A 25436-nucleotide genomic window follows, 5' to 3' on the forward strand; every position below is an offset into this window, starting at 1 on the left:
TCAACCCACGGAAAGTGACTGGCCCGGATGGGGGTACCCGGACAATCACTCAGATCCTGTCCGGGTCAGCTGGCGGGGGTATTTGCAGACATCTTCAACCTCTCTTTACAACAATCTGAGGTCCCTATCTGCTTGAAGAAGACGACCATCATCCTGGTACCAAAGAAAAGCCAGGCAGCGTGCCTTAATGACTATCATCCAGTGGCTCTGACATCCATCATTATGAAGTGCTTCGAAAGGCTAGTCATGGCATGAATCAATTCCAGCCTCTCAGACTGCCTGGATCCACTACAATTCACTGTCGCAACAGGTCCACAACAGATGCCATCTTTCTGGCCCTGCACTCAACCCTGGAACACCGAGATAACAAAGACACCTATGTCTTTGACTATAGCTCAGTCTTCAAAACCATTATTCCTATGAAACTCATCTCCAAACTTCGTGGCCTGGGCCTCAGCTCCTCCCTCTAAGATTGGATCCTGAACTTCCTAACCCAGAGACCACAATCAGTAAGAATAGGCAACAACACCTCCTCCACGATCATCCTCAACACCGGTGCCCCACAAGGCTGTGTTCTCAGCCCCCTACTATACTCCTTATGCACCTATAACTGTGCGGCCAAATTCCCCTCCAACTCGATTTTTAAGTTTGCTGACGACACCACCGTAGTGGGTCAGATCTCAAACAATGGCGAGACAGAGTACAGGAATGAGATAGAGAATCTGGTAAACTGGTGCGGCAACAATAATCTCTCCCTCAATGTCAACAAAACAAAGGAGATTGTTATCAACTTCAGGAGGCATAAAGGAGAACATGCCCCATCTGCATCAACAGGGACGAAGTAGAAAAGGTTGAGATCTTCAAGTTTTTAAGGTGTCCAGATCACCAACAACCTGTTTTGGTCCCCCCATGCCGGCACTGTAGTTAAGAAAGCCCACCAATGCCTCTACTTTCTCAGAAGACTAAGGAAGTTTGGCATGTCAGCTACGACTCTCAACAACTTTTACAGATGCACCATAGAAAGCATCCTTTCTGGTTGTATCACAGCTTGGTATGGCTCTTGCTCTGCCCAAGACCCCAAGAAACTACAAAAGGTTGTGAATGTAGTCCAATCCATCACGCAAACCGGCCTCCCATCCATTGACTCTGTCTACACTTCCCGCTGCCTTGGCAAAGCAACCAGCATAATTAAGGATCCCATGCACCCCGACATTCTCTCTTCCACCCTCTTCCTTCGGGAAAAAGATACAAAAGTCTGAGGTCACATACCAACTGACTCAAGAACAGCTTCTTCCCTGCTGCCATCAGACCTTTGAATGGACCTACTTAGCCTGAAGTTGATCTTTCTCTACACCCTAGCTATGACTGTAACACTACATTCTGCACTCTCTCCTTTCCTTCTCTATGAACGGTATGCTTTGTCTGTATAGCGTGCAAGAAACAATACTTTTCACTGTATGTTAATACATGTGACAATAATAAAATAAATCAAATCAAGAAGGATAAATGCTCAATTATTTAGGACTGAGTTGAAGAGAAACTTCTTCATTCAAATGGTGAATCTTCGGAATTCTCCAAACCGAAGTTGTGGATGCTCCATCATTGAATGTATTTAAGGCTGTGATAGAGAGATTTTTGTTTATTAATGGAATCAGAAGGATATGGGAGTTGACAGGAAAACAGAGTTCAAATGGATGTATTGAATAGCGCAGTTGACGTGAGGGACCACACAGTTCCCTCCTGCTCCCATCTCTTATTGTCTAATAGGCTTTGCTTTGTCCCATATTCTTAATTCCTTAGATTAATAAAATCTATCAATCTCAGATTTAAAATTAATAATTAGTTGAGCATTTGAGGAAGAGTTCCAAACTTCTACCATCTTTTGTGTAGAAATGTTTCCGAATTTCACTCCTGAAAGGTCTGTATCTAATTTTTGGACTCTGCCCCTTTTCCTGGACTTCTCAACCAGTGGAAATAGTTTCACTCTATCAACCCCATCTGTTCTCCTCAATATCTTGAAAACTGATTAAATCACTCCTCAAGCAAAATTCCAGGGAATTTGATCCTAATTTGTGTAATCTTGCCTCATAATTGGGAGTCCACACTCCACTCTTTCCAAGGCCAATGTATCCTCCCTGAGTCATGATACCCAGAGATACTCAGTAATTCCAACTGTGGTCTAAAACTGAGTATCGTGTAGCTGATACATGACTTCACAGGGTCACAGAATTATTACTGTACAGAGGAGGCCATTCGACCCTTCGTGACTGAACCAGCTCACCTCATGAGCAATTTACTCAGTGCTATTTTCGGTCTTCTCCCCATAACCCTGTACATTCTTCCTTTTTCAGATAACAGTCTAATTCCTTTTGAATGCTTCAATTGAACTTGCCTCCACCTCACTCTCAGGCAGAGCATTCCAGACCTTAACCATTCACTGCGTGAGAAAAGTTTTCCTAATATTGCTTTTGTTTCTTTTGCAAATCACTTTAAATCTATACCCTCTAGTTCTAGATCCTTTTACGAACAGGAACAGTTTCTCCCGACCCACTCTGTTCAGACCCCTCATGATTTTGAACATTTCTATCAAATCTCCTCTGAGTCTTCTTCTCTCCAAGGGGAACAGTCCCAACCTCTCCAATCTGTCCTCATAATGGAAGTTTCTCATCCCTGGTACTTAGAATCATGATTTTCTGCAATCCCTCCATTGCCTTCTTTCCTGAAGAGCGACCCTCAGAACAGGACACAATGGACCAGCTGCAGCAAACTACTGCCGAATATAAATTCAACATAACCTCCTTGCTCTTGTACCCCATGCCCCTATTAAGAACAAAGAACGGTACAGCACAGGAACAGGCCCTTCGGCCCACCAAGCCTGTGCCGATGCACGGTTTCTATCCCTCTGTTCGCCTCCTGTTCATGTGTCTATCAAGATACACCTTAAATGTTGCTAATGTGCCTGCTTCCACCACCTCCACTGGCAGCGCGTTCCAGGCACCCACCACTCTCTGCATGAAAAACTTCCCCCGCACATCTCCCTTAAACTTTCCCCCTCTCACCTTGAACCTGTGCCCCCTTGTAATTGACACTTCCACCCTGGGAAAAAGCCTCTGACTATCCATCCTGTCTATGCCTCTCATCATTTTGTAGACCTCTATCCGGTCTCCCCTCAGCCTCCGTCTTTCCAGTGAAAACAATCCTAGTTTATTCAACTTCTCCTCATAGCCAATACCCTCGAGACCAGGTGGAGTTTGCATGTTCTCCCCGTGTCTGCGTGGGTTTTCTCCGGGTGCTCCAGTTTCCTCCCACAGTCCGAAAGACGTGGTTAGGTGCATTGGCCGTGCTAAATTCTCCCTCAGTGTACCCGAACAGGCGCCAGAATGTGGTGACCAGGGGATTTTCACAGTAACTCCATTGGAGTGTTAATGTAAGCCTACTTATGACACTAATAAATAAAGATAACTCACAACATTGACTGTTGAGAATGCGTCTGAGTCACATACCAACCGACTCAAGAGCAACTTCTTCCCTGCTGCCATCAGACTTTTGACTGGACTTACTTTGCATTAAGTTGATCTTTCTCTACACCCAGCTATGACTGTAACACTACATTCTGCACTCTCTCGTTCCCTTCTCTCTGAACGGTATGCTTTGTCTGTATAGCGCACAGGAAACAATACTTTTCACTGCATACTGATACATGTGACAATAAATCAAATCCAAGTGAGAGCCATGCGTTCACTCCCTCTGTATCCAAAGTGTAAATGATGTGGAGATGCCGGCGTTGGACTGGGGTAAACACAGTAAGAAGTTTAACAACACCAGGTTAAAGTCCAACAGGTTTATTTGGTAGCAAAAGCCACACAAGCTTTCGGAGCCCCAAGCCCCTTCTTCAGGTGAGTGGGAATTCTGTTCACAAACAGGGCATATAAAGACACAAACTCAATTTACAGAATAATGGTTGGAATGCGAATACTTACAGCTAATCAGAGGCCGAATGCCCGTGACCGCTGAAGTGCTCCCCAACAGGCAAGACTGTTCTCTTCCTGTTGGGGAGCACTTCAGCGGTCACGGGCATTCGGCCTCTGATATTTGGGTAAGCGTTCTCCAAGGCGGCCTTCACGACACACGACAGCGCAGAGTCGCTGAGCAGAAACTGATAGCCAAGTTCCGCACACACGAGGACGGCCTCAACCGGGATATTGGGTTCATGTCACACTATTTGTAACCCCCACAGCTTGCCTGGACCTGCAGAGTTTCATTGGCTGTCTTGTCTGGAGACAATACACATCTTTTTAGCCTGTCTTGATGCTCTCTCCACTCACGTTGTTTGTATCTTAAAGACTTGATTAGCTGTAAGTATTCGCATTCCAACCATTATTCATGTAAATTGAGTCTGTGTCTTTATATGCCCTGTTTGTGAACAGAATTCCCACTCACCTGAAGAAGGGGCTTGGAGCTCTGAAAGCTTGTGTGGCTTTTGCTACCAAATAAACCTGTTGGACTTTAACCTGGTGTTGTTAAACTTCTTCCAAAGTGTAAATCAGCGATAGAGTCTAAATATTTAGTTTGTTTTTACCATTTGAAGGTGATGATGGTTCTATTAACATAGCAATAATTAATTATTTTCTACATCTCATTATGAAATATTCAGCATGTTTTTAATCTTATACACGGGATCCCGGGTTCGATTCCCGGCTTGGGTCACTGTCTGTGTGGAGTTTGCACATTCTCCTCGTGTCTGCGTGGGTTTCCTCCGGGTGCTCCGGTTTCCTCCCACAGTCCAAAGATGTGCGGGTTAGGTTGATTGGCCAGGTGAAAAATTGCCCCTTAGAGTCCTGGGATGTGTAGGTTAGAGGGATTAGCGGGATAAATATGTGGGGGTAGGGCTTGGGTGGGATTGTGGTCGGTGCAGACTCGATGGGCCGAATGGCCTCCTTCTGCACTGTAGGGTTTCTATGATTTCTATTCTATGATTTCTATGATCACGGTTAGTGAACAAGACCAATTTTAATTTTGTGGCCCACAGGGATGAAGGAGAAACAGAAAAAGAAAGCTTATGATATTCACAAGATACTCAAAACTGCAGATAGCCTCAAGGTGGAGAAAGTACCTGGGTCAAGTAAAAGAAGAAATAAGGAAATCAAAGAGAGGGCATGAAAAAATATTAGCAAACAAGATTAAAAACAACCCAAAAATAAAGAGCAAAAGGATAGAGTCATAGAGGTTTACAGCATGGAAACAGGCCCTTCGGCCCAACTTGTCCATGCCGCCCTTTTTCTTTTAAAACCCCTAAACTAATCCCAATTGCCCACATTTGGCCCATATCCCTCCATACCCATCGTACCCATGTAATTGTCTAAATGCTTTTTAAAAGATAAAATTGTACTCGCCTCTACTACTACCTCTGGCAGCTTGTTCCAGACACTCACCACCCTCTGTGTGAAAAAATTGCCCCTCTGGACTCAAAGACTATTTCCTCGGGTGGATGGAGCTATTACAAGGGGGCATAACTATAGGGTTCGTGGTGGGAGATACAGGAAGGATATCAGAGGTAGGTTCTTTACGCAGAGAGTGGTTGGGGTGTGGAATGGACTGCCTGCAGTGATAGTGGAGTCAGACACTTTAGGAATATTTAAGCGGTTATTGGATAGGCACATGGAGCACACCAGGATGATAGGGAGTGGAATAGCTTGATCTTGGTTTCAGATAAAGCTCGGCACAACATCGTGGGCCGAAGGGCCTGTTCTGTGCTGTACTGTTCTATGTTCTATGTTCTGGACACTTTTGTGTCTCTCCCCTCTCACCTTAAACCTAGGCCCTCTAGTTTTAAACTCCCCTACCTTTGGGAAAAGATATTGACTATCTCGCTGATCTGTGCCCCTCATTATTTTATAGACCTCTGTAAAATCACCCCTCAGCCTTCTACGCTCCAGAGGAAAAAGTCCGAAGTCTATCCAGCCTCTCCTCATAACTCAAACGATTAAATCCCGGAAGCATCCTATGAAATCTTTTCTGCACTCTTTCTAGTTTAACAATATCCTTTCTATAATAGGGTGAGCCAGAACTGCACACAGTATTCAAAGTGTGGCCTTACCAGTGTCTTGTACAACTTCAACAAGATGTCCCAACTCCTGTATTCAATGTTCTGACCAATGAAACCAAGCATGCTGAATGCCTTTTTCACTACTCTGTCCACCTGTGACTCCACTTTCAAGGAGCTATGAACCTGTACCTCTAGATCTCTTTGTTCTGTAACTCTCCCCAATGCCCTGCCATTAACTGAGCATGTACTGCCCTGGTTCAATCTACCAAAATGCATCACGTCACATTTATCTAAATTAAACTCCATCTGCCATTTGTCAACCCACTGGCCCAATTGATCAAGATCCCGTTTCAATCCGAGATAACCTTCTTCACTGTCCACTATGCCACCAATCGTGGTGTCATCTGCAAACTTACTAACCATGCCTCCTATATTCTCATCCAAATCATTAATATAAATGACAAATAACAGTGGACCCAGCACTGATCTCTGAGGCATACCGCTGGTCACAGGGCTCCAGTTTGAAAAACAACCCTCTACAACCACCCTCTGGCTTCTGTCATCCAGCCAATTTTACATAGAAACATAGAAAACTACAGCACAAAACAGGCCCTTCGGCCCCACAAGTTGTGCCGAACATATCCCGACCTTTTAGGCCTACCTATAACCCTCCATCCTATTAAGTCCCATGTACTCATCCAGGAGTCTCTTAAAATACCCTATTGAGTTTGCCTCCACCACCACTGACGGCAGCCGATTCCACTCGCCCACCACCCACTGTGTGAAAAACTTCCCCCTCACATTTCCCCTGTACCTACCCCCCAGCACCTTAAACCTGTGTCCTCTCGTAGCAGCCATTTCCACCCTGGGAAAAAGCCTCTGAGAGTCCACCCGATCTATGCCTCTCAACATCTTATACACCTCTATTAGATCTCTATATCTCATATACCTCTATTTATATATGTATATCTTATATACCTCTATTTTGTATCCATTTGGCTACCTCACCCTGGATCCTGTGAGATTTAACCTTATGCAACAACCTACCATGCGGTACCTTGTCAAAGGCTAGTTAAGAATAAAGTGGGACCTATCAGAGTTGAAGAAGGAAACTTGTGTGAATATGCAGAGGATATGGGAAGAGTTTTCAATGAATCTTTTGTCTCTGAATTCACAAAGGAAAGGGATGATTCAGATAAAGATGAGCAGTGTCAAATATTGGATGAAATAATCAGAACGAGAGAAGGTGGTGAAGAAGGCATATGGCATGCTTGCCTTTATAGGACGGGGCATAGAGTATAAAAGTTGGGGTCTGATGTTGCAGATGTATAGAACGTTGGTTCGGCCGCATTTGGAATACTGCGTCCAGTTCTGGTCGCCACACTACCAGAAGGACGTGGAGGCTTTGGAGAGAGTACAGAGGAGGTTTACCAGGATGTTGCCTGGTATGGAGGGGCTTAGTTATGAGGAGAGATTGGGGAAACTGGGGTTGTTCTCCCTGGAAAGACGGAGGATGAGGGGAGACTTAATAGAGGTGTATAAAATTATGAAAGGCATAGATAGGGTTAACGGTGGGAAGCTTTTTCTCAGGTTGGTGGTGACGTTCACGAGGGGTCATAGGTTCAAGGTGAGGCGGGGGAGGTTTAACACGGATATCAGAAGGACGTATTTTACACAGAGGGTGGTGGGGGCCTGGAATGCGCTGCCGGGCAAGGTGGTGGAGGCGGACACACTGGGAACGTTTAAGACTTATCTAGATAGCCACATGAACGGAGTGGGAATGGAGGGATACAAAATAATGGTCTAGTTTGGACCAGGGAGTGGCACGGGCTTGGAGGGCCGAGGAGCCTGTTCCTGTGCTGTATTGTTCTTTGTTCTTTGAGAAGTTGGAATCCTTGAAAGTTAAGGTAAGCGGGCAGGGCCAAACAGATTGTTCCCTGGGATGTTGAAGGTTCTTCTTCCAATCTTCAAAACCTACATTTTTAATTCCTCTCTGACAACGGGGGAGGTGCCAGAGGACTGCAGAACAGCTCCTGACTGTGCTTGCTAATCTTTTTCTTTTTATAGACCTGGAGAAGCTTTTAACAATCTATTTTTAAACTTTTCCGCTCGTTTTCCCTCATATTTTCTTCCTTCATTTTTTTCTTGATTTTCTTTTACAGAATTTTAAAATGCCCCAAATTCTCAGGGTTACCGTTTCTTGGAAGCTTTTTTAATGCCTTTGCAGCTAAGCTAGTGTAGCCCTTGATTGCTTTCATTAGCCATGGTGTGGAAAACATTCCTTGCTGGGTTTTGTGCATTGTGGAATTTATTTTTGTTGTAATTATTTATTAGCCAAAGTAATTTCCTTGTACGGAACTTGAGTATTGCTGAACAGAGAAATTTCACCTTGCACTTATCAGGACAATCATGAGAATACCAATGTCACATGAACATACAAACATATAATAGAGGCTGATTCTCCCAGCCCACTGCAGAGCAGCGCAACAGGCCGGGAGACATCAGTGGGGCCGCTTCACGGGCTCCCCGCTGGGCACCTCAGCCTCCACGCGTCTCCGGCTCCAAGTTTTTTCGAGTAATCACCTGTGCGCTAGAATTCGGCGCTGAGCTGATTTCAATATTTAAATTCCAATTTCCACCCGATTAGCGGGCCCAGGACTGAAGTGGCTCCTCCCACCCCACCAGGAGTGGTTCAGTCCAGCGAGATTGACAAAAGCTCCCCACGAACAGGGAACAGGCAGCCCGACCCTGCTGGAGGCTCCCCCAGGAAGTCAGGGGTAAGTCTAGTCTGGCCATCTGGCACTGTAAGAAGTCTCACAACACCAGGTTAACATCCAACAGGTTTATTTGGTAGCAAAAGCCACTAGCTTTCGGAGCGCTACTCCTTCGTCAGGTAAGTGGGAGTTCTGTTCACAAACAGGGCATACAGAGACACAAACTCAATTTACAAAATAATGGTTGGAATGCGAGTCTTTACAGGTGATCAAGTCTTAAAGGTACAGACAATGTGAGTGGAGAGAGGGTTAAGCACAGGTTAAAGAGGTGTGTATTGTCTCCAGCCAGGACAGTTAGTGAGATTTTGCAAGCCCAGACAAGTTGTGGGGGTTAGAGATAGTGTGACATGAACCCAAGAACCTGGTTGAGGCCGTCCTTATGTGTGTGGAACCTGGCTATCAGTCTCTGCTCAGTGACTCTGCGCTGTCGTGTGTCGCGAAGGCTGCCTTGGAGAACGCTTATCCGAAGATCAGAGGCCGAATGCCCGTGACCGCTGAAGTGTTCCCCAACAGGAAGAGAACACTCTTGCCTGGTGATTGTCGAGTGGTGTTCATTCATCCGTTGTCGTAGCGTCTGCATGGTCTCCCCAATGTACCATGCCTCGGGACATCCTTTCCTGCAGCTTATCAGGTAGACAACGTTGGCCGAGTTGCAAGTGAATGTACCGTGTACCTGGTGGATGGTGTTCTCATGTGAGGTGACGGCATCCATGTTGATGATCCGTCATGTCTTGCAGAATTTGCTGTGGCAGGGTTATGTGGTGTCGTGGTCACTGTTCTCCTGAAGGCTGGGTAGTTTGCTGCAGACAATGGTCTGTTTGAAGTTGTGCGGTTGTTTGAAGGCAAGAAGTGGGGGTGTGGGGATGGCCTTGGCGAGGTGTTCATCTTCATCGATGACATGTTGAAGGCTCTGAAGAAGATGTCGTAGCTTCTCCGCTCCGGGGAAGTACTGGACGATGAAGGGTACTCTGTCCGCCGTTTCCCGTGTTTGTCTTCTGAGGAGGTTGGTGCGGTTTTTCGCTGTGGCGCGTCGGAACTGTCGATCGATGAGTCGAGCGCCATATCCTGTTCTTATGAGGGCATCTTTCAGTGTCTGGAGGCATCTGTTGCAATCCTCCTCATCTGAGCAGATCCTGTGTATATGGAGAGCTTGTCTGGAGGGGATGGCTTCTTTAACGTGTTTAGGGTAGAAGCTGGAGAAGTGGAGGTTACCCTTGGGCTTGCGGTACAGTGAAGTGCTGAGGTGACCGTCCTTGATGGAGATGCGTGTGTCCAAGAATGCAACCGATTCCGGAGAGTAGTCCATGGTGAGTCTGATGGTGGGATGGAACTTGTAGATGTCATCATATAGTTGTTTCAGTGATTGTTCACCATGAGTCCAAAGGAAGAAAATGTCATCGATGTATCTCGTGTATAGCATCGGTTGAAAGTCCTGTGCGGTGAAGAGGTCTTGTTGGAACCTGTGCATGAAGATGTTATGATGTGGAGATGCCGGCGTTGGACTGGGGTAAACACAGTAAGAAGTTTAACAACACCAGGTTAAAGTCCAACAGGTTTATTTGGTAGCAAATGTGTGTGGCTTTTGCTACCAAATAAACCTGTTGGACTTTAACCTGGTGTTGTTAAACTTCTTATCATGAAGATGTTGGCATATTGAGGTGCGAATTTGGTCCCCATGGCTCTTCCGTGTGTCTGGATGAAGAACTGGTTGTTGAAGGTGAAGACATTGTGGTCCAGGATGAAGCAGATGAGTTGTAAAATTGCATCTGGAGATTAGCAGTTGTCGGCGTTGAGTACTGAGGCAATTGCAGCAATGCATCGTCAGAGGGGATGCTGATGTAGAGTGCCGAGACATCCATTGTGACGAGGAGTGCTCCTGGTTCAACTGCTCCATGTGTGCTGAGTTTCTGTAGGAAGTCCGTAGTGTCGCGACAAAAGCTGGGGGTTCTTTGTACAATGGGTTTCAGGATGCCCTCGATGTAGACGGAGAGGTTCTCGCACAGGATCCCATTGCCCAATACGATGGGACGGCCGGGTGTGTTGGCCTTGTGTATCTTCGGGAGGCAGTAGAGATCTCTAACGCGGGGAATACGTGGGATGAGAGCGTAAAGGGTGCTCTGAAGGTCCGGATCAAAGGTCTTGATCAGTCTGTTGAGTTGACGGGTGTGTTCTTTGGTCGGATCTGCGGGTAACTGTCTGTCATGTTCCTCGTTGTTCTGTTGTCGTTGTTCTGTTGTCAGTACACTTCTTTGCAGTAATCCATTCTGTTCAGCCTGACGATGGCCCCTCCTTTGTCTGCTGGCTTGATGACAATGTTGCGGTTGGTCTTGAGAGCGCGGATGGCGTTGCGTTGTGCTTGGGTGATGTTTGGGGCTGTCTTGTGAGTGCAGCTGATGAATCTGGTGACACCTTCTGACAGCTTGGGCATACATGTCGAGTCGAGGCAGCGGCCTTCCGGAAGAGCCCAATTCGACTCTTTCCTCTTCGGTTGTTGCACCGCGGATCTCTCTGTTGGCTGTTCTGGTTCATTGGCTGTCTCATTGTGTTCGCTGTTGGCCTCTTGGGGTTTGTGGAAGAACTCCCGCAGCCTTATTCGCCTGATGAATTCCTCTGTGTCCGCTGCGAGACTGATGGGGTCTATTTTGGTGGCGGGGCAGAAATTGAGCCCTTGGTTGAGAACTTCGATTTCATCTGGTTGAAGTGTGTAGTCCGACAAGTTGACAATGGCCTTCCCTGCAGTGGTACTGTTTTCTACTGTGGTACCAGGGGAGGCTTGGTCGCTGATGGTGGTGATGCCGCGTTTCCCAAGTTTCCTGTTCTTGGTATACATGTAGGTGGCATAGTTCCTTTGTCTCGTCTGCTTGGCAGAGTTTCGCAGCTGGTCTGCGTCCTGAGCACAAGTTGAGAATATGGACTCTATCTTGGTTTCCAGGTTGCAGAGAAGCTACGACATCTTCTCCGGAGCCTTCAACATGTCATCGATGAAGACGAACATCTCACCAAGGCCATCCCCACACCCCCACTTCTTGCCTTCAAACAACCGCACAACCTCAAACAGACCATTGTCTGCAGCAAAACTACCCAGCCTTCAGGAGAACAGTGACCACAACACCACACAACCCTGCCACAGCAACCTCTGCAAAACGTGCGGATCATCGACACGGATGCCATCATCACATGTGAGAACACCATCCACCAGGTACACGGTACATACTCTTGCAGCTCGGCCAACGTTGTCTACCTGATACGCCGCAGGAAAGAATGTCTTGAAGAATGGTACATTGGGGAGACCATGCAGACGCTGCGACAACGGATGAATGAATACCGCTCGACAATCACCAGGCAAGAGTGTTCTCTTCCTTTTGGGGAACACTTCAGCGGTCATGGGCATTCGGCCTCTGATCTTCGGGTAAGCGTTCTCCAAGGCGGCCTTCATGACACACAACGCAGAGTCGCTGAGCAGAGACTGATAGTCAAGTTCCGCACACATGTGGATGGCCTCAACCGGGATCTTGGGTTCCTTTCACACTATCTGTAACTCCCACGACTTGCCTGGGCTTGCAAAATCTCACGAACTGTCCTGGTTGGAGACAATACACATCTCTTTAACCTGTGCTTAACGCTCTCTCCACTCACATTGTCTGTACCGTTAAGACTTGATCACCTGTAAAGACTCACATTCCAACCATTATTTTGTAAATTGAGTTTGTGTCTTTATATGCCCTGTTTGTGAACAGAACTCCCACTCACCTGATGAAGGGGCAGCGCTCCGAAAGCTTGTGGCTTGTGCTCCCAAATAAACCTGTTGGACTTTAACCTGGTGCTGTGAGACTTCCTACTGTGCCCACCCCAGTCCAACGCTAACATCTCCACAACCTGGCATTGCCCAAGGGACAAACTAGCAATGCCCGCCCACCAGGCTTCGGGGAGATCGGGGATGGCTAGGAGAGGTCCTGGAGTCCAGTAATCGGGGGATGGGGGTGAGTCAGAAAGGCAGCGATGCGGGGCTGCAGGGCTGCCCAGGAGCCACTGCGCATGCTCCGATCTCGGTGCCGACAGATCGGCGCGTGCGCAGTGGCTCACTCAGCTCTAAGCTGCCACTCCAGCAGGATTTTTCAGAGTGAATCCCGCGAGGGCACTCTGTCGTGCACAGAATATGGGAGATTCAATCTGAAAATCATTCGAAAAAAACCAGCAGGAGTTACTCCCATTTTCGGGCAAATTGATGACATATAATTTTTTCGGGAGAATCCCGGCCAGTTTCTCAGACTGGAGACAAGTTGAAAGTGCTGTTCCCCAGGGATCAGTGTTGGACCCTTGCTTTTTCTGATTTATATAAACAATTTAGAGATGGGTTTTGAGGGCAAAATCTCTAAATTTGCAGATGGTACTAAGCTCAGGAGAATAGTGAATTGTGAGGATGACACTGAGCAATTTCAGAGAGACATTGACAAGTTGGCCAAGTGGCAGATGGAATTTCAATGCAGCGAAATGGGAGGGAATGCATTTTGGTAGAAGAAATTGAGGCTCAGTGGTACAACTTAAGGGGAGTGTGCAGAGGGACCTCGGGGTTCAAGAGCATCATTCTCTGAAGGTGGCCCAGCAAGTTAGCACAGTTGTTAAGAAGGCTGATAGAATCCTTGGGTTTATAAATAGAGGAATAGAATATAAAAGCAAAGAAGTGATGCTACACCTCTTCAAATCATTGGTCAGACCACATTTGGAGTGTTGTGCTCAGTTCTGGGCACCTTATTTCAGGACGAACGTTAAAGCCCTGGAGAGAGTGCAAAGGAGATTCACAGGAATGATACCATAGAACATAGAACATTACAGCGCAGTACAGGCCCTTTGGCCCTCGATGTTGCGCCGACCAGTGAAACCAATCTAAAGCCCCTCTAATCTACACTATTCCAATATCATCCATATGTTTATCCAATAACCATTTGAATGCTCTTAATGTTGACGAGTCCACGACTGCTGCAGGCAGGGCATTCCACGCCCTTACTACTCTCTGAGTAAAGAACCTACCTCTAACATCTGTCCTATATCTCTCACCCCTCAATTTAAAGCTATGTCCCCTCGTGCCAGCCATCACCATCCGAGGAAAAAGGCTCTCACTATCCACCCTATCTAATCCTCTGATCATCTTGTATGCCTCTATTAAGTCACCTCTTAACCTTCTTCTCTCTAACGAAAACAACCTCAAGTCCCTCAGCCTTTCCTCATATGATCTTCCCACCATACCAGGCAACATCCTGGTAAATCTCCTCTGCACCCTTTCCAACGCTTCCACACCCTTCCTCTAATACGGCGACCAGAACTGTACGCAATACTCCAAGTGCGGCCGCACCAGAGTTTTGTACAGTTGCAGCATGACCTCATGGCTCCGAAACTCAATCCCTCTACCAATAAAAGCTAACACACCGTACGCCTTCTTAACAACCCTATCAACCTGGGTGCCAACTTTCAGGGATCTATGCACATGGACACCCAGATCCCTCTGTTCATCCACACTACCAAGTATCTCACCATTAGCCCAGTACTCTGTATTCCTGTTACTCCTTCCAAAGTGAATCACCTCACACTTTTCCGCATTAAACTCCATTTGCCACCTCTCAGCCCAGCTCTGCAGCTTATCTACGTCCCTCTGTAACCTGCCACTTCCCTCCGCACTGTCTACAACTCCACCGACTTTAGTGTCATCCGCAAATTTACTAATCCATCCTTCCACGCCCTCATCCAGGTCATTTATAAAAATGACAAACAGCAGTGGCCCCAAAACAGATCCTTGCGGTACACCACTAGTAACTGAACTCCAGGATGAACATTTCCCATCAACTACCACCCTCTGTTTTCTCACAGCTCGCCAATTCCTGATCGAAACCACAAAATCATCCTCAATCCCATGTGTCCGTATTTTCTGCAATAGCTTACCATAGGGGACCTTATCAAACGCTTTGCTGAAATCTATATACACCACATCAACTGCTTTACCCTCATCCATCTCTTTGGTCACCTTCTCAAAGAACTCAATAAGGTTTGTGAGGCATGACCTACCCTTCACAAAACTGTGCTGACTATCCCTAATCAAATTATTCCTTTCTAGATGATTATAAATGCGAACTCTTATAATCCTTTCCAAAACTTTGCCCACAACAGAAGTAAGGCTCACCAGTCTATAATTACCAGGGTTGTCCCTACTCCCCTTCTTGAACAAGGGGACAACATTTGCGATCCTCCAGTCTTCTGGCACTGTTCCTGTAGACAATGACGACACAAAGATCAAAGCCGAAGGCTCTGCAATCTCCTCTCCAGCCTCCCAGAGAATCCTAGGATAAATCCCATCCGGCCCAGGAGACTTATCTAATTTTACCCTTTCCAGAACTGCTAACACCTCCTCCTTATAAACCTCAATTCTGACCAGTCCAACAGACTGCATCTCAGTACTCCCCTCGACAACATTGTCCCTCTCCTGTGTGAATACCGATGAAAAATATTCATTTAGTGCCTCTCCTATCTCTTCAGACTCCACGCACAACTTCCCACTACTGTCTTTGACTGGTCCTAATCTTACCCTCATCATTCTTTTACTCCTGACATACCTATAGAAAGCTTTAGGGTTTTCCTTGGTCCTACCTGCCAAAGATTTCTCATGTCCCCTCCTGGCTCTTCTTAACTCTTTCTTTAGGTCCTTCCTGGCTAACTTGTAACTCTCAAGCTCCCTAACTGAGCCTTCATGTCTCTTAACATAAGTCTCCTTCTTCCTCTTCACAAGAGATTCAACCTCCTTAGTAAACCTCGGTTCCCTCACACGTCTGCTTCCTCCCTGCCTGACAGGTACATATTTATCAAGGGCGCGTAGTAGCTGTTCCTTGAACAAGTTCCACATTTCAATTGTGCCCATCCCCTGCAGTTTCCTTCTCCAACCTATGCCTAAATCTCACCTAATCGCATCATAATTTCCTTTCCCCCAGCTATAACTCTTGCCCTTCAGTATATACTTATCCCTTTCCATTGCTAAGGTAAACGTAATCGAATTGTGGTCACTATCACCAAAGTGCTCACCTTCCTCCAAATCTAACACCTGGCCTGGTTCATTACCCACTACCAAATCCAATGTGGCCTCGCCTCTTGTTGGTCTATCTACATACTGTGTCAGGAAGCCTTCCTGCACACATTGGACAAAAACTGACCCCTCTAAAGTACTCGAACTATAGCTTTTCCAGTCAATATTTGTAAAGTTAAAGTCCCCCAGAACAACTACCCTGTTACTTTTGCTCCTATCCAGAATCATCTTTGCAATCCTTTCCTCTGCATCTCTGGAACTTTTCGGAGGTCTATAATAAACTCCCAACAGGGTGACCTCTCCTTTCCTGTTTCTAACCTCAACTCAAACTACCTCAGTCGACGAGTCCTCATCAAATGTCCTTTCTGCCAACGTAATACTGTCCTTGACTAACAATGCCATACCTCCCCCTCTTTTACCACCTTCCTTGCACTCACTGAAACATCTAAATCCTGGGACCTGCAACAACCATTCCTGTCCCTGCTCTATCCATATCTCCGAGATGGCCACAACATCAAAATCCCAGGTACCAACCCATGCTGCAAACTCACCCACCTTATTCCGGATGCTCCTGGTGTTGAAGTATACACACTTCAAACTACCTTCCTGCCTGCCAGTCCACTCCTGCGACCCTGAAACCTCATCCATGACCTCACTACTCTCAACCTCCTGTACACTGGATCTACAATTCAGGTACCCACCCCCCTGCTGAATTAGTTTAAACCCTCCTGAAGAGCATTCGCAAATTTCCCCCCCAAGATATTGGTAACCCTCTGGTTCAGGTGCAGACCATCCTGTTTGTAGAGGTCCCACCTACCCCAGAAAGAGCCCCAATTGTCCAGGTATCTGAAACCCTCCCTCCTGCACCATCCCTCTGACCACGTGGTCAACTGCTCTCTCTCCCTATTCCTCTCCTCACTATCCCGTGGCACGGGTAACAAACCAGAGATAACAACTTTGTTTGTTCTCGCCCTAAGCTTCCACCCTAACTCCCTGAATTTCTGCCTTACATCCCCATCCCTTTTCCTACCTATGTCTTGAGTGCCTATGTGAACCACAACTTGGGGCTGGTCCCCCTCCCCCTTAAGGATTTCGAAAACACGATCCGAGACATCGCGGACTCTGGCTCCTGGGAGGCAATACACCAACCGCGAGTCTCTCTCGTTCCCACAGAATCTCCTATCCGTCCCTTTAACTATGGAGTCCCCAATGACTAATCCTCTACTCCTCTCCCCCCTTCCCTTCTGAGCCACAAGGACAGACTCTGAGCCAGTGACCTGTACACCATGGCTTACCCCTGCTAAGTCTTCCCCCCACAACAGCATCGAAAAGTGTACTATCCCCAATTTCTACTACATTTCCTTTTTCTCCCCCCACTTGGACGGCTCCCTGTGCCCTGGTGCTGTGGTCAGTTTGCTCATCCTCCCTTTCCCTCCCCTTCTGAGCTGCCGGGCCGGACTCTGCGCCGGAGGCACGGCCACTGTTGCTTCCCCCAGGTAGGCTGCTCCCCCCAACAGCACTTAAACAGGAGTACTTATTGTTAAGGGGCACAGCCACTGGGGTACTCTCTAGTACCCGACCTTTCCCCTTCCTAACTGTGACCCACGTGTCTTCCTCCCGTGGCCCCGGTGTGACCACCTGCCTGTAACTCCTATCTATCAGCTCCTCATTTTCCCTGACCAGACGAAGGTCATCGAGCCGCAGCTCCAGTACCGTAACGCGGTCCCTTAGGAGCTGCAGTTCGATGCAACCGGCGCAGATATGGACGTCCGGGAGGCTAGCTGACTCCAGGAACTCCCACATCCGACACCGAGAACAACAAACTGGACTTTCACTCAGAATTCCCCTTTCTTCAAATACGCTGGTAAAACTAAGAACTAAACATACCCTGCCTCGCCCGTTTCCGACTAAGCCCATTCAGCCCTCACTCTGCTACCTGCTCACTCCGCTGGCCGCTAACGACGCTGCCCGCTGGGTAGTGCGGCCTGCTCTTAACCCTCCCGCGCTGAAAAGAAACCTACACCCTTCCCACAATGTCCGGTGGCTACTTCCCGTTTGCAGTTTACAGTTTTAAAAAATAAAGAAGAATATTCTGTTTCCACCAGTTGGTTTGTCAGTGACTCGGGGGTCACAATTTCAAGATGCTCAGCAAGAAAGTTCAGAATGAGATGAGAAGAAACTGCAGAGAAGATGCAGAGAAGGTTTACCAGGATGTTGCCTGGTATGGAGGGTCTGAGCTATGAGGAGAGATTGGGTAAACTGGGCTTGTTCTCCCTGGAAAGACGGAGAATGAGGGGAGACCTAATAGAGGTGTACAAAATTATGAAGGGTATAGATAGGGTGAACAGTGGGAAGCTTTTTCCCAGGTCGGAGGTGACGATCACGAGGGGTCACGGGCTCAAGGTGAGAGGGGCGAGGTATAACTCAGATATCAGAGGACCGTTTTTTACACAGAGAGTGGTGGGGGCCTGGAATGCGCTGCCCTCTTTTTAGGAAGTAGGGTGGTGGAGGCAGACACGCTGGCATCGTTTAAGACTTACCTGGATAGTCACATGAGCAGCCTGGGAATGGAGGGATACAAACGAATGGTCTAGTTGGACCAAGGAGCGGCACAGGCTTGGAGGGCCGAAGGGCCTGTTTCCTGTGCTGTACTGTTCTTTGTTCTTTGATCTTCACTCAGAGAGTTGTTGGGATTTGGAATGCGCTGTCTGGGACAGTGGTGGAGGCGGATTCCATAGGAGGCTTCTGGGTAGCAGCTGCCTCCTTGGTATAGGCAGATGCAAAATATTGATTTAATACCTCAGCTATGGCCTCCATGTGTAAGTTCCATTTTCAGAAACATAGCAAATAGCAGCAGTAGGCCATCTAGCCCTTCGAACCTGCTCCACCATTCACTATGATCAGCGCAGGCTTGGAGGGCCAAAGGGCCTGTTCCTGCGCTGAACTGTTCTTTGATCATGGCTGATCATCCAACTCAATAGCCTAGAAACATAGAAACATAGAAAAACTACAGCACAAACAGGCCCTTCGGCCCACAAGTTGTGCCGAACACATCCCTACCTTCTAGACTTACCTATAACCCTCCATCCTATTACGCTCCATGTACTCATCCAGGAGTCTCTTAAAAGACCCTATTGAGTTCGCCTCCACCACCACTGACGGCAGCTGATTCCACTCACCCACCACCCTCTGTGTGAAAAACTTACCCCAACATCTTCACAACTTGTGGGGCCGAAGGGCCTGTTTTGTACTGTAGTTTTCCATCTCTCCTGTACCTACCCCCCAGCACCCTAAACCTGTGTCCTCTCGTAGCAGACATTTCCACCCTGGGAAAAAGCCTCTGAGAGTCCACCCGATCTATGCCTCTCAACAGCTTATAGACCTCTATTAGGTCTCCTCTCATCCTTCGTCTCTCCAAGGAGAAAAGACCGTGCTCCCTCAGCCTATCCTCATAAGGCATCTGACTCAATCCAGGCAACATCCTTGTAAATCTCCTCTGCACCCGTTCAATCTTTTCCACATCCTTCCTATAGTGTAGCGACCAGAACTGAGCGCAGTACTCCAAGTGGGGTCTGACGAGGGTCTTATATAGCTGCATCATTATCCCCGGACTCCTAAACTCAATCCCTCGATTGATAAAGGCCAGCACACCATACGCCTTCTTAACCACCTCCTCCACCTGCGGGGCCGATTTTAGAGTCCCATGGACCCGGACCCCAAGGTCCCTCTGATCCTCTACAGTACTAAGAGTCTTTCCCTTTATATTGTACTCCTTCATCCCATTTGACCTACCAAAATGGACCATGACGCATTTATCTGGATTGAAGTCCATCTGCCACTTGTCCGCCCAGTCTTGCATCCTATCTATGTCCTTCTGTAACTTCTGACATCCCTCCAGACTATCCACAACCCCACCAACCTTCGTGTCGTCGGCAAACTTACCAACCCATCCCTCTGCTTCCTCATCCAGGTCATTTATGAAAATGACAAACAGCAAGGGTCCCAGAACAGATCCCTGGGGCACACCACTGGTGACCGACCTCCATTTAGAAAAAGACCCATCTATACCCACTCTCTGCTTCCTTTGGGCATCCAGTTCTGGATCCACCGGGCAGCAGCCCCTTGGATCCCATGCCCTCTCACTTTTTCTAGAAGCCTTGCATGGGGGACCTTATTGAACACCTTGCTAAAATCCATATGAACCACATCTACCGCCTTCCCTTCGTCAATGTGTTTAGTCACATTTTCGAAGAATTTCACCAGGCTCGTAAGGCACGATCTGCCCTTGACAAAGCCATGCTGAGTATTCTTGAGCATACTAAACCTCTCTAAACGCTCATATATCCTGTCCCTCAGGATCTTCTCCTTCAGTTTATCGACCACTGAGGTTAGACTCACCGGTCGGTAAATTCCTGGGCTATCCCTATTCCCCTTCTTGAAAATAGGAACCACATCCACAATCCTCCAATCCTCCGGCACCTCTCCCGTCTCCATCGACGACGCAAAGATCATCGCCAGAGGCTCTGCAATCTCTTCCCTTGCCTCCCACAAAAACCTGGGGTACATCCCATCCAGACCCGGCGACTTATCTATCTTGATGCCATTCAAAGATTCCAGCACAACCTTTCTTAAAGTCCACATACTCAATCTTTTCAGTCCATCGCACGCCCGCAGTACATCCACCCATGTACTTCTCCTCTGTGAAAACCGAGGCAAAGTACTCATTGAGCACCTCTGCCATTTCTACTGATCCCACCTTCCTCCCATATCCTTTGATCCCTTCACCTCAAGAGCTATATTAGCCCTAATATTTTTTAAAGTTTATTTATTGGTGTCACAGTTGGCTTATATTTACACTGCAGTTGTTACTGACAAAATCCTTTAAATCATTCCTCACTTCAGAATCTCTCCACCTCTACCCTATCCAGCCCCTCCATTATCCTATATGTCTCTATAAGATCACCCCCTCATCCTTCTAAACTCCAACGAGTACAGACCCAATCTGTTTAATCTCTCCTCATAAGCTACACCCCTCATCTCCGGTATCAACCTGGTGAACCTTCTCTGCACTCCCTCCAAGGCCAATATATCCTTTCGCAAATAAGGGGACCAAAACTGCACACAGTACTCCAGTTGCGGCCTCACCAGTGCCTTGTACAGTTGCAGCAAGACCTCCCTGCTTTTATATTCTATCCCCCTCGCGATAAAGGCCAACATTCCATTCGCCTTCTTGATCACCTGCTGCACCTGCAGACTGAGTTTTTGCGATTCGTGCACAAGGACCCCCAGGTCCCTCTGCACAGTCGCACGATGTAATTTTTCTCCATTTAAATAATATTCCAATTTACTATTATTTCTTCCAAAGTGGATAACCTCACATTTGCTAACGTTATATTCCATCTGCCAGATCCTCGCCCACTCGCTCAGCCTATCCAAATCTCTCTGCAGACTTTCCGCGTCCTCCACGCAATTCGCTTTCCCACTCACCTTCGTGTCATCAGCAAACTTGAATACCCTACATTCAGTCCCCTCCTCCAGATCATCTATGTAAATGGTAAACAAGTGAGGCCCCAGCACCGATCCCTGCGGCACGCCACTGGTCACCAACTGCCAACCAGAAAAGCACCCATTTATCCCAACTCTCTGCTTCCTGTTAGATAGCCAATCCCCAATCCACGGCAACACCATACCCCTAACTCCGTGTACCCCAATCTTCTGCAGCAACCTTTTGTGAGGCACCTTATCGAACGCCTTCTGGAAATCTAAAAACACCACATCCACCGGTTCCCCTCTGTCAACCGCACTAGTGACATCTTCATAAAAGTCCAGTAGATTCGTCAAACACGACTTTCCCTTCATGAATCCATGCTGCGTCTGCTTGATCGAACCATTCTTATTCAGGTGCTCTGTTATTTCCTCTTTAATAATGGACTCTAGCATCTTCCCAACTACGGACGTTAAGCTAACCGGCCTGTAGTTACCCGCCTTTTGTCTACTTCCTTTTTTAAACAGCGGCGTAACAGTAGCTGTTTTCCAGTCAGCCGGCACTACCCCAGAGTCATAGAATCATAGAATCATAGAAACCCGACAGTGCAGAAGGAGGCCATTCGGCCCATCGAGTCTGCACCGACCACAATCCCACCTAGGCCCTACCCCCACATATTTACCCGCTAATCCCGCTAACCTACGCATCTCAGGACTCTAAGGGGCAATTTTTAACCTGGCCAATCAACCTAACCCGCACATCTTTGGACTGTGGGAGGAAACCGGAGCATAAGAACATAAGAACATAAGAAATAGGAGCAGGAGTAGGCCATCTAGCCCCTCGAGCCTGCCCCGCCATTCAATAAGATCATGGCTGATCTGACGTGGATCAGTACCACTTACCCGCCTGATCCCCATAACCCTTAATTCCCTTACCGATCAGGAATCCATCCATCCGCGCTTTAAACATATTCAGCGAGGTAGCCTCCACCACCTCAGTGGGCAGAGAATTCCAGAGATTCACCACCCTCTGGGAGAAGAAGTTCCTCCTCAACTCTGTCTTAAACCGACCCCCCTTTATTTTGAGGCTGTGTCCTCTAGTTTTAACTTCCTTACTAAGTGGAAAGAATCTCTCCGCCTCCACCCTATCCAGCCCCCGCATTATCTTATAAGTCTCCATAAGATCCCCCCTCATCCTTCTGAACTCCAACGAGTACAAACCCAATCTCCTCAGCCTCTCCTCATAATCCAAACCCCTCATCTCCGGTATCAACCTGGTGAACCTTCTCTGCACTCCCTCCAATGCCAATATATCCTTCCTCATATAAGGGGACCAATACTGCACACAGTATTCCAGCTGCGGCCTCACCAATGCCCTGTACAGGTGCATCAAGACATCCCTGCTTTTATATTCTATCCCCCTCGCAATATAGGCCAACATCCCATTTGCCTTCTTGATCACCTGTTGTACCTGCAGACTGGGCTTTTGCGTCTCATGCACAAGGACCCCCAGGTCCCTTTGCACGGTAGCATGTTTTAATTTGTTTCCATTGAGATAGTAATCCCATTTGTTATTATTTCCTCCAAAGTGTATAACCTCGCATTTATCAACGTTATACTCCATTTGCCATATCCTCGCCCACTCACTCAGCCTGTCCAAATCTCTCTGCAGATCTTCTCCGTCCTCCACACGATTCACTTTTCCACTTATCTTTGTGTCGTCTGCAAACTTCGTTACCCTACACTCCGTCCCCTCCTCCAGATCATCTATATAAATGGTAAACAGTTGCGGCCCGAGTACCGATCCCTGCGGCACGCCACTAGTTACCTTCCTCCAACCGGAAAAACACCCATTTATTCCGACTCTTTGCTTCCTGTCGGATAGCCAGTCCCCAATCCACTTTAACACACTACCCCCAACTCCGTGTGCCCTAATCTTCTTCAGCAGCCTTTTATGGGGCACCTTATCAAACGCCTTTTGGAAATCCAAAAACACCGCATCCACCGGTTCTCCTCCATCAACCGCCCTAGTCACATCTTCATAAAAATCCAACATGTTCGTCAAGCACGACTTTCCCCTCATGAATCCATGCTGCGTCTGATTGATCGAACCATTTCTATCCAGATGCCCTGCTATCTCCTCTTTAATAATGGATTCCAGCATTTTCCCTACTACAGACGTTAAGCTGACCGGCCTATAGTTACCCGCCTTTTGTCTCCTTCCTTTTTTAAACAGCGGCGTAACATTAGCCGTTTTTCAATCAACCGGCACTACCCCAGAATGCAACGAGTTTTGATAAATAATCATTAACGCATCCACTATTACCTCTGACATTTCTTTCAATACCCTGGGATGCATTCCATCCGGACCCGGGGACTTGTCCACCTTCAGTCCCATTAGTCTACCCAGCACTGCCTCTCTGGTAACATTAATCGTATTAAGTATTTCTCCTGCTGCCAACCCTCTATCGTTAATATTTGGCATACTATTTGTGTCCTCCACCGTGAAGACCGACACAAAAAACTTATTTAAAGACTCAGCCATATCCTCATTTCCCACTATTAACTCCCCCCTCTCGTCCTCCAAGGGTCCAACATTCACTCTAGCCACTCTATTCCTTTTTATATATTTATAAAAACTTTTACTATCATTTTTTATATTAATTGCTAGCCTAGCTTCATAGTCTATCCTTCCTTTCTTTATCGCTTTCTTAGTCTCTCTTTGTTGTTTCTTAAATTTTTCCCAATCACTTGTTTCTCCACTATTTTTGGCCACTCTGTACGCAGCTGTTTTTATTTTAATACTCTCCTTTATTTCCTTCGTTATCCACGGCTGGTTCTCCCTTTTCTTACAATCCTTGTTTTTTGCTGGAATATATTTTTGCTGAGAACTGAAAAGGATCTCCTTAAAAATCCTCCACTGTTCCTCAGCTATCCTACCTGCCAGCCTGCTCTCCCAGTCTACCTTAGCCAATTCATCCCTCATCCTATCATATTTCCCTCTGTTCAAACAGAGGACACTGGTTTGAGACCAAACTTTCTCCTCTTCCATCTGAATCAGAAATTCGACCATATTGTGGTCACTAGACCCAAGAGGGTCCTTCACAATAAGATCCTTAATTCTACCTACCTCGTTACACAATACCAGATCCAAAATAGCTCGTTCCCTCGTCGGTTCCGTAACATGCTGTTCAAGGAAACTATCCCGACAGCATTCTAAGAACTCTTCCTCCATTCCACCCTTACCGACTTGAGTCTGCCAGTCAATGTGCATGTTGAAGTCCCCCATGATTATTGCCGTTCCGTTTTTACACGCATCCCTTATCTGCTTGTTTATAGCCCTCCCCACCTCAACATTATTATTTGGGGGCCTATATACCACACCTACTAGTGTCTTTCTCCCTCTACTATTCCTCATCTCTACCCATAACGATTCCACGTTTTGTTCCTCAGAGCCTATGTCATCCCTCAGTACTACCCTGATATTATCTCTTATTAATAGCGCGACCCCACCACCTTTTCCTTCCTGTCTATTCTTCCTAAACGCCTGATACCCCTGGATATTCATCTCCCAGTCCTGGTCACCTTTCAGCCACGTTTCTGTAATGGCCACTAGATCGTACCCACTTGTGCTGATTTGCACCATCAACTCATTCACCTTGTTCCGAATGCTTCGTGCATTCAGGCAAAGTGTCCTTATTCCAGCTTTTATCTGGACCCGCTTTGATGAGTCGCGAACACCCTCTCCCTCTACTCCCTTATCTAAATTACCGCCTTCATTCATTTGCACCCTCTCCTCTACCATTAATTTTGTAATTCCCCTTTCCCCTGCATCCTCCCCCCCATCAATTAGTTCCTTAATCCTAGTCAACTCTTCTAGCTCCCCTCCCCCCAACCTATCTAGTTTAAATTCTCCCCAGTAGCCTTAGCCAACCTACCGGCCAGGATATTGGTCCCCGTGTGGTTCAAGTTCCACCCGTTTTTTGTATACAGATCACCCCTGCCCCTAAAGAGGTCCCAATGGTCCAGGAACCTGAATCCCTGCCCCCTGCACCAGTCCCTCAGC

General features: G+C 47.2%; 1 protein-coding gene across 1 annotated transcript in view; it reads right to left on the bottom strand.

Moving 5' to 3' along the window:
- Positions 1–25436, bottom strand: part of LOC144499967 (protocadherin-16-like) — a 502287-nt gene that overhangs the window by 466092 nt on the left and 10759 nt on the right. The gene's annotated exons all lie outside the window — the stretch shown is intronic.

This window comes from Mustelus asterias, chromosome 10 (assembly GCF_964213995.1).
Source record: "Mustelus asterias chromosome 10, sMusAst1.hap1.1, whole genome shotgun sequence".
Taxonomy (NCBI): Eukaryota; Metazoa; Chordata; class Chondrichthyes; order Carcharhiniformes; family Triakidae; genus Mustelus; species Mustelus asterias.